General features: G+C 46.7%; 1 pseudogene; it reads left to right on the plus strand.

Annotated features, from left to right (window-relative positions):
* LOC129251086 (large subunit ribosomal RNA) overlaps nt 1-2,757 on the plus strand; it is a 2,814-nt pseudogene extending 57 nt beyond the window's left edge.
* Nucleotides 2,758-7,500: the final 4,743 nt, after the last annotated feature.

Here is a 7,500-nt window from a genome sequence, read left to right on the forward strand (position 1 = left end):
AAAGAAACTAACAAGGATTTTCTTAGTAGCGGCGAGCGAAAAGAAAATAGTTCAGCACTAAGTCACTTTGTCTATATGTCAAATGTGAGATGCAGTGTATGGAATATCTTAATATCTAGTATGAGAAATTAACGATTTAAGTCCTTCTTAAATGAGGCCATTTACCCATAGAGGGTGCCAGGCCCGTATAACGTTAATGATTACTAGAAAGATATTTCCAAAGAGTCGTGTTGCTTGATAGTGCAGCACTAAGTGGGTGGTAAACTCCATCTAAAACTAAATATAACCATGAGACCGATAGTAAACAAGTACCGTGAGGGAAAGTTGAAAAGAACTCTGAATAGAGAGTTAAATAGTACGTGAAACTGCTTAGAGGTTAAGCCCGATGAACCTGAATATCCATTATGAAAAATTCATCATTAAATAATTAAAAAAATAATGTGCATTTTTTTCATATAAGGACATTGTAATCTATTAACATAATAAAGTATTTATCAAAAGATCATTGGTGATATTAAGTTTATTTAAATTAATTTGCTTTTTAAGCATATTAACATAAAATAAATACTAATGATTTGATAAAGTGTTGATAGATTTTATTATATATAATGCTAAAATTCATTTTTTGAATTTTACAAAAAATTTAATATCTATGATATTAATATTTATTTGTATGCATTTATATGATTAACAATGCGAAAGATTCAGGATACCTTCGGGACCCGTCTTGAAACACGGACCAAGGAGTCTAACATATGTGCAAGTCATTGAGTTATATTAAACTTAATGGCATAATTAACTTAACTTAAATATAATGGGATTAATTTTTAGTCTATTTTTTAATAAATAGTCAATTAATTCAATCCCGGGGCGTTCCATATAGTTATGTATAATGATAATTTATTATTATTTATACCTCTAACTGGAGCGTACCTTGAGCATATATGCTGTGACCCGAAAGATGGTGAACTATACTTGATCAGGTTGAAGTCAGGGGAAACCCTGATGGAAGACCGAAACAGTTCTGACGTGCAAATCGATTGTCAGAATTGAGTATAGGGGCGAAAGACCAATCGAACCATCTAGTAGCTGGTTCCCTCCGAAGTTTCCCTCAGGATAGCTGGTGCATTTAAAAATTATATAAAATAATCTTATCTGGTAAAGCGAATGATTAGAGGCCTTAGGGTCGAAACGATTTTAACCTATTCTCAAACTTTAAATGGGTAAGAACCTCACCTTTCTTGATATGAAGGTTGAGGTTATGATATAATGTGCCCAGTGGGCCACTTTTGGTAAGCAGAACTGGCGCTGTGGGATGAACCAAACGTAATGTTACGGTGCCTAAATTAACAACTCATGCAGATACCATGAAAGGCGTTGGTTGCTTAAAACAGCAGGACGGTGGACATGGAAGTCGTAATCCGCTAAGGAGTGTGTAACAACTCACCTGCCGAAGCAACTAGCCCTTAAAATGGATGGCGCTTAAGTTGTATACCTATACATTACCGCTAAAGTAGATGATTTATAAAACAATTTCGATTGATTTATAAATTTTGAAACTTTAGTGAGTAGGAGGGTACAATAGTGTGCTTAGAAGTGTTTGGCGTAAGCCTGCATGGAGCCGCTATTGGTACAGATCTTGGTGGTAGTAGCAAATAATCGAATGAGACCTTGGAGGACTGAAGTGGAGAAGGGTTTCGTGTGAACAGTGGTTGATCACGAGTTAGTCGGTCCTAAGTTCAAGGCGAAAGCCGAAAATTTTCAAGTTTTTAATAAAAAAAATATTAATAAAAATATATTTAAAAATAATTAAAATACTTGAATTATTTTGAACGAAAGGGAATACGGTTCCAATTCCGTAACCTGTTGAGTATCCGTTTGTTATTAAAAATGGGCCTTGTGCTCATCCTGGCAACAGGAACGACCATAAAGAAGCCGTCGAGAGATATCGGAAGAGTTTTCTTTTCTGTTTTATAGTCGTACTACCATGGAAGTCTTTCGAAGAGAGATATGGTAGATGGACTAGAAGAGCATGACATTTACTGTTGTGTCGATATTTTCTCCTCGGACCTTGAAAATTTATGGTGGGGTCACGCAAACTTCTCAACAGGCCGTACCAATATCCGCAGCTGGTCTCCAAGGTGAAGAGTCTCTAGTCGATAGAATAATGTAGGTAAGGGAAGTCGGCAAATTAGATCCGTAACTTCGGGATAAGGATTGGCTCTGAAGATTGAGATAGTCGGGCTTGATTGGGAAGCAATACCATGGTTTATGTACTCGTTCTGGGTAAATAGAGAATTACGATTCTTGTTCCCCGGATAGTAGTTACGTAGCCAATTGTGGAACTTTCTTGCTAAAATTTTTAAGGAATTATATCATTCGATATATATTCCTTTTAAATTATAACGATTATCAATTAACAATCAATTCAGAACTGGCACGGACTTGGGGAATCCGACTGTCTAATTAAAACAAAGCATTGTGATGGCCCTAACGGGTGTTGACACAATGTGATTTCTGCCCAGTGCTCTGAATGTCAAAGTGAAGAAATTCAAGTAAGCGCGGGTAAACGGCGGGAGTAACTATGACTCTCTTAAGGTAGCCAAATGCCTCGTCATCTAATTAGTGACGCGCATGAATGGATTAACGAGATTCCTACTGTCCCTATCTACTTTGGGGCGCTGATCAACGCATTGTTTTGATCCGTTGTGCTTTTGAGCACCGTGGGTTTGGGCTGTCGCCAGCAGGAACTCACGTAAAAAACGCCACACGTTGTTGTCCCTATCTACTAATGGCCACCAGTCCAGAGCTGTATGGAAGCTCAACTGGTAGTAGTCTCGGCTACGAGGTCTGACCGGAGACTTAAATCTGGTACCACGGGGAACAGGAGCCCTCGGAGCTTGCTCCGACCTGTTCTTGAGGTAGGCCCTTCGGGGAGTATCGTGGTGGCTGTGGTTAACACCTAAATGCGGGTAGAGCCTCTTGGCTCGATGTGGAGTTGCAATGCAACCGGGTGCCGGGACCCATAGAACGGCAGAGGGTTAGATAGACCTCGAACCCTACCAAGGTGGTTAGTGTGTCCATTCCACACTACCAATTGGTATCCTTAAATGCTTCGGTATTTTTGGGGCGCTGATCAACGCATTGTTTTGATCCGTTGTGCTTTTGAGCACCGTGGGTTTGGGCTGTCGCCAGCAGGAACTCACGTAAAAAACGCCACACGTTGTTGTTGTTGTCCCTATCTACTCTTCATTCTCAGTGTGACTGTTGAATAGTGCGGACGTGTCGTGTGCTAAGTGGTGATTAGCGATTTTTGCGATTTCTTTTGCGTTTATATTCGTGTGTGATAACCGGTGTATTACAGTTGTGCGAGTGACGCTAATATTGTTGTGGCTGTACGTGTTTTCGTACAGCGTAGTGAATATATTGGACGCGTGAGTGAGTGCCGTACGGTAGTGTTGTTGGACACTCTAGTGAGTGCCACCATACTCCGTACTATTGACACATTGTGCGCGCGTGTGAGTGCTGCTAGATACAGCGTTGGAAAATTCCATTAAGTTGTTTACAACTTTTGCGGGCGTGCCGTTATTTTCTTGGCGTGGTGTTTTTGCGCGTGCCGTTATTTTTCGGCGCGGTTTTTGGCGCGTGCCGTTAATCCTTGGCGTCGGTGTAGTGTCGCGCTGTTATTTTTCGGCGTGGGTTCGTTGAGTGCGTGTACACTAGGTAGTCGTGCCGCTATATTGCCATATTTGGCAACAGTAAAAAGGGCGTCCTCTTTTGTGCGTGGGTACAGTACTGCGCCAAGGTTGAATACCTTGTACAGGTGCTACGACCAAAGCGTGTTGTGTTTTTGCCTGCGGTCGAGCTCGGCGTTAGCTCCACCTTGGTCGACCCGTCCTTGTTCGGGGAACAGTGTTCTGTCCGGCAAGGCATTGGTGGTGGCCTTTGCCAAACCTTTGGTTGGCGCTGTGGGCTACGCCCTCGCGCTTTGCTTTGGCTCGCCGATAGGTGCAGCCGCTGTGTGCGTGCCTGTGCGGGGTTCGTTCCTGCCGTGCAGTAATTGCCGTTGCCCAAAAGGGACTCAATTTTTGTTGTTGCTCAGGAGGCCTTATCCGGCGAATTCGGCAACCTAAGTGTGAGGGTCGTTGGGCAATGCCCAAATTAGAAGGTGTGAGGAAGAGGGCGAACACCCCTCTTCCAAGCGGTTCGGCGGTGCCATCGTCGGCAATGGACGAATCGACGTCCGGAGAGGAGGAGGTGATTTTGCGGTCTCCTCCTCGCATTAAGAAGAAGACCGCTGGGGGTGCAGCGGTCCCGGTGGTGAAGTCAGGTAAGGAGGTTTTAAAGGTACCTGAAAAGGTGCCTTCCAGTAAGTCGGGGGTGAGTGGAAGCGATGGCGCTTCCGAAAGTGGAAAAATTGGGAGTGGGAAAAAGGGGAGTAAGACAGGGGCTAAATTAGGTCCAGCTGGGAAGCACCTGGTAGATTTCTGTAAGAGATTGCGTGCTTCCCAGGAAGGTTTGGGAGCGTTCGGGGGGGGTGCCGAACAGAAGAAGGTTGGGGGCGAATTTATGGGACGCTTTAAGTCCATTGTGACGGCCTTTAGTGGAGCCGTCATTGACATGGACGGCGTCCCGAAGAGCACAGCGAAGGATCTCCTTGGATACTCCTTGGAGTTTGAGGAGCTCTTTGTTGAGATGGTGGCGGAGATCGCCCATCTTCGTGGGCGGTTGGAAGCCACCATGACAACCAGGGAGGAAGCACCTCGGAGGACGGCTGGAGCTGCGCTGGCTGGTGCAGCGATGATGCCGGCACCTCAGGCGCCTGCGCCTGTGTTGCCTGCGTTGCCGGTGCCCAAGCCAGTTGAGACCTGGTCGGTCGTAGTGAGGGGTAAAACCCCCACTACTTCCAAGGAGGTGATCAAGAAAGTTGTAAAGGAGGTTGGGCCTTCCATGGGGGTTAGGGTGCACGAGGTGCGCCCGTTGAAGGATGGAGGTGCGATTATTCGCACCCCATCCGTTGCCGAGAGGGATAACTTGGCAAAAAATGCCAAGTTTTCCGAAGTGGGGCTCGATGTGAGCATACGTCGGAAGCTGGGGCCTAGGGTTGTGGTCCAGGGGGTTCACACGGAGATCTCCCCTGAGGATTTCATGGGAGAGTTGTTCCGGTTGAACCTCAAGGAGTTCAGCCCTGGGTGCCGTGAGAAGGACGTGAGGATGATCAGCCGTCCTTGGAAGGTCAGCCCCGATGGGGTGACGAATGTTGTCCTTGAGGGAACGGACATGCTAATGTCCGCCCTCCTGGAAGCAGGTCGTTGCTACATAAAGTGGTTTTCCTTCCGGGTACGGCCAGACCAACTGACGCCCGGCTGCTTCCGATGCATGGGGTTTGATCACAGGGTGGCAGAATGCAGAGCCAAGAAGGATGTCTGCCGTAGGTGCGGGCAAGAAGGACACAGGAGTGCAGGTTGTGGCAATGCCCCGCATTGTCGCAACTGTGCGTTTAAGGGCAAGCCAGCCGGACATCTAATGATGTCCACTGTCTGCCCGGTGTACTGTGCCATTGTTGCCCGTGCGAACGCTAGACATTGATGGTTGAACTATATCAACTGAACTGTCAGGGGTCATATGCCGTGATGTGTGAATTGGGGGCGTGTATGTCGGAGGGGGGCTGCGGCATTGCTTTGCTCCAGGAACCATACTCCACCAATGGGGTGGTGAGAGGCCTTCCTGGGGGCTTCAGGGTCTTTACGGACCTTGGAGTCAAGGCCGCAGTAGCTGTGTGTGAGCCAAGCTACTCTTGTGTAGTAGTTGACTCATCACAGTGGGGAGTATGTGTGTGTGTCGAGGGGGAATTCGGCAGAATGAATGTCGTCAGCTTGTACTGCAAGTCTGACGAGCCTCTAGAGCCCTACTTAAGATACATTGATGCGGTGCTACTACTTGAGAGTAGCATTCCTGCCATCGTGTGTCTTGATGCGAATGCTACATCTCCGATGTGGTTCAGCAAGGTATCCAGGCATACTGCTGGATATCGGAGCCACAATCGAGGTGAGGTTATGAGCGAGTGGATTGTGGCGAATAACCTCCTTGTAGCAAACGAACCAAGCGTATGGTATACGTTTGAGGGGCCTAGAGGTGTGAGTGACATTGACGTGACGCTCATGAATGACGCAGCAGCGGGTAGGTTCGAGTGTAAATGGAGTGTTAGGGGGGGTTGGGGAATTAGTGACCATAATTTAATACAAATTATGGTTACTCCCCGTACCCCGCAGTTAGAAGGGGGGAGTCCATTGAGGCGATGGCGTACCTCGTGTACCGACTGGAACCGATATGGACATACTGTTAGGGAAGCGGTATTGGATATACCGCTTAGGGAGTTTGAGGAATTGGGGGTTGACGAGCAAATTGCTCGTCTATATGAATGTGTTTGGGGTGTGAATGACTTATTGTTTAGGAAAGCTAGGGCTGTGAGAATGAAAGGTGTGAAATGGTGGACGAGTGAGTTAAATTCAAAGAGGAGGTCTGTCCGACGCTTGAGGCGTTTGTTTCAACGCGGCAGGCGGACCAATTCGGAGAATCTGTCTCAGCTCAAGTATCAATTTAGCGTAGGGATGAAAGAGTATAAGAAGATGCTTGTGAGAGTGAAGGAGGAAGAGTGGAGGAGATTTGTGGGGGAAAATAGGGACGACCCTTGGGGACAGGTCTATAGGATCTGTCGGGGTCGTCGAAATGAGATGGCTAGCTCTCTTCGCGTAGGTGATACTGTATTATCGACGTGGAGAGAGTGTGCCAATGTTCTGTTAGGCGAGTTTTTTCCCAGGGCTGAGGTTCAGGTTCCTCCTGCACAAGAGGTGCCTGTCCCTCCAATAGAAGCTGAGGAGTTGGATTATGCATTTGGCCTGGTCAGGTCTAAAAGGTCTCCAGGTTTCGATGGTTTGAACGGAGAGATGTGCAAATGCTTGTGGAAGTTCATTCCGGAATATTTGGAGGCCATTTATGATAAATGCATATGGGAGGGATATTTTCCACGCGAGTGGAAAATTGCTAGGGTCGTTGCACTCTTGAAGTCGCCCGATAAGATCAGGAGCGATCCTCGATCTTATCGTGGTATCAGCCTCCTTCCGGTGCTTGGAAAAGTGCTGGAAAGGGTTATGGTTGAGCGGCTTCAGGAGCTAACTCGGGGTGTTAGGTCGGATAGGCAGTATGGGTTTAGGAAAAGACGTGGTATAGAGGATGCGTGGTTGTATGTTCAGAGTGTAGTTAGGGAAAACGTCAATAAATATGTCCTTGGCATATTTATTGACTTTAAGGGGGCATTTGATTACTTGCGCTGGGATCGTGTGTTGCAGAGATTAGAGGAGCTTGGCTGTCCGGAAATTACTCTATGGCGGAGTTATTTTTCGGACAGAAAAGCATCCATGGTAGGAGTGGGCGGGAGTGTGGAGATTGGGGTGGAGCGAGGCTGTCCGCAGGGATCCGTCTGTGGTCCCTTCATTTGGA

The sequence above is a fragment of the Anastrepha obliqua genome, chromosome 6 (assembly GCF_027943255.1).
Source record: "Anastrepha obliqua isolate idAnaObli1 chromosome 6, idAnaObli1_1.0, whole genome shotgun sequence".
Classification (NCBI taxonomy): domain Eukaryota; kingdom Metazoa; phylum Arthropoda; class Insecta; order Diptera; family Tephritidae; genus Anastrepha; species Anastrepha obliqua.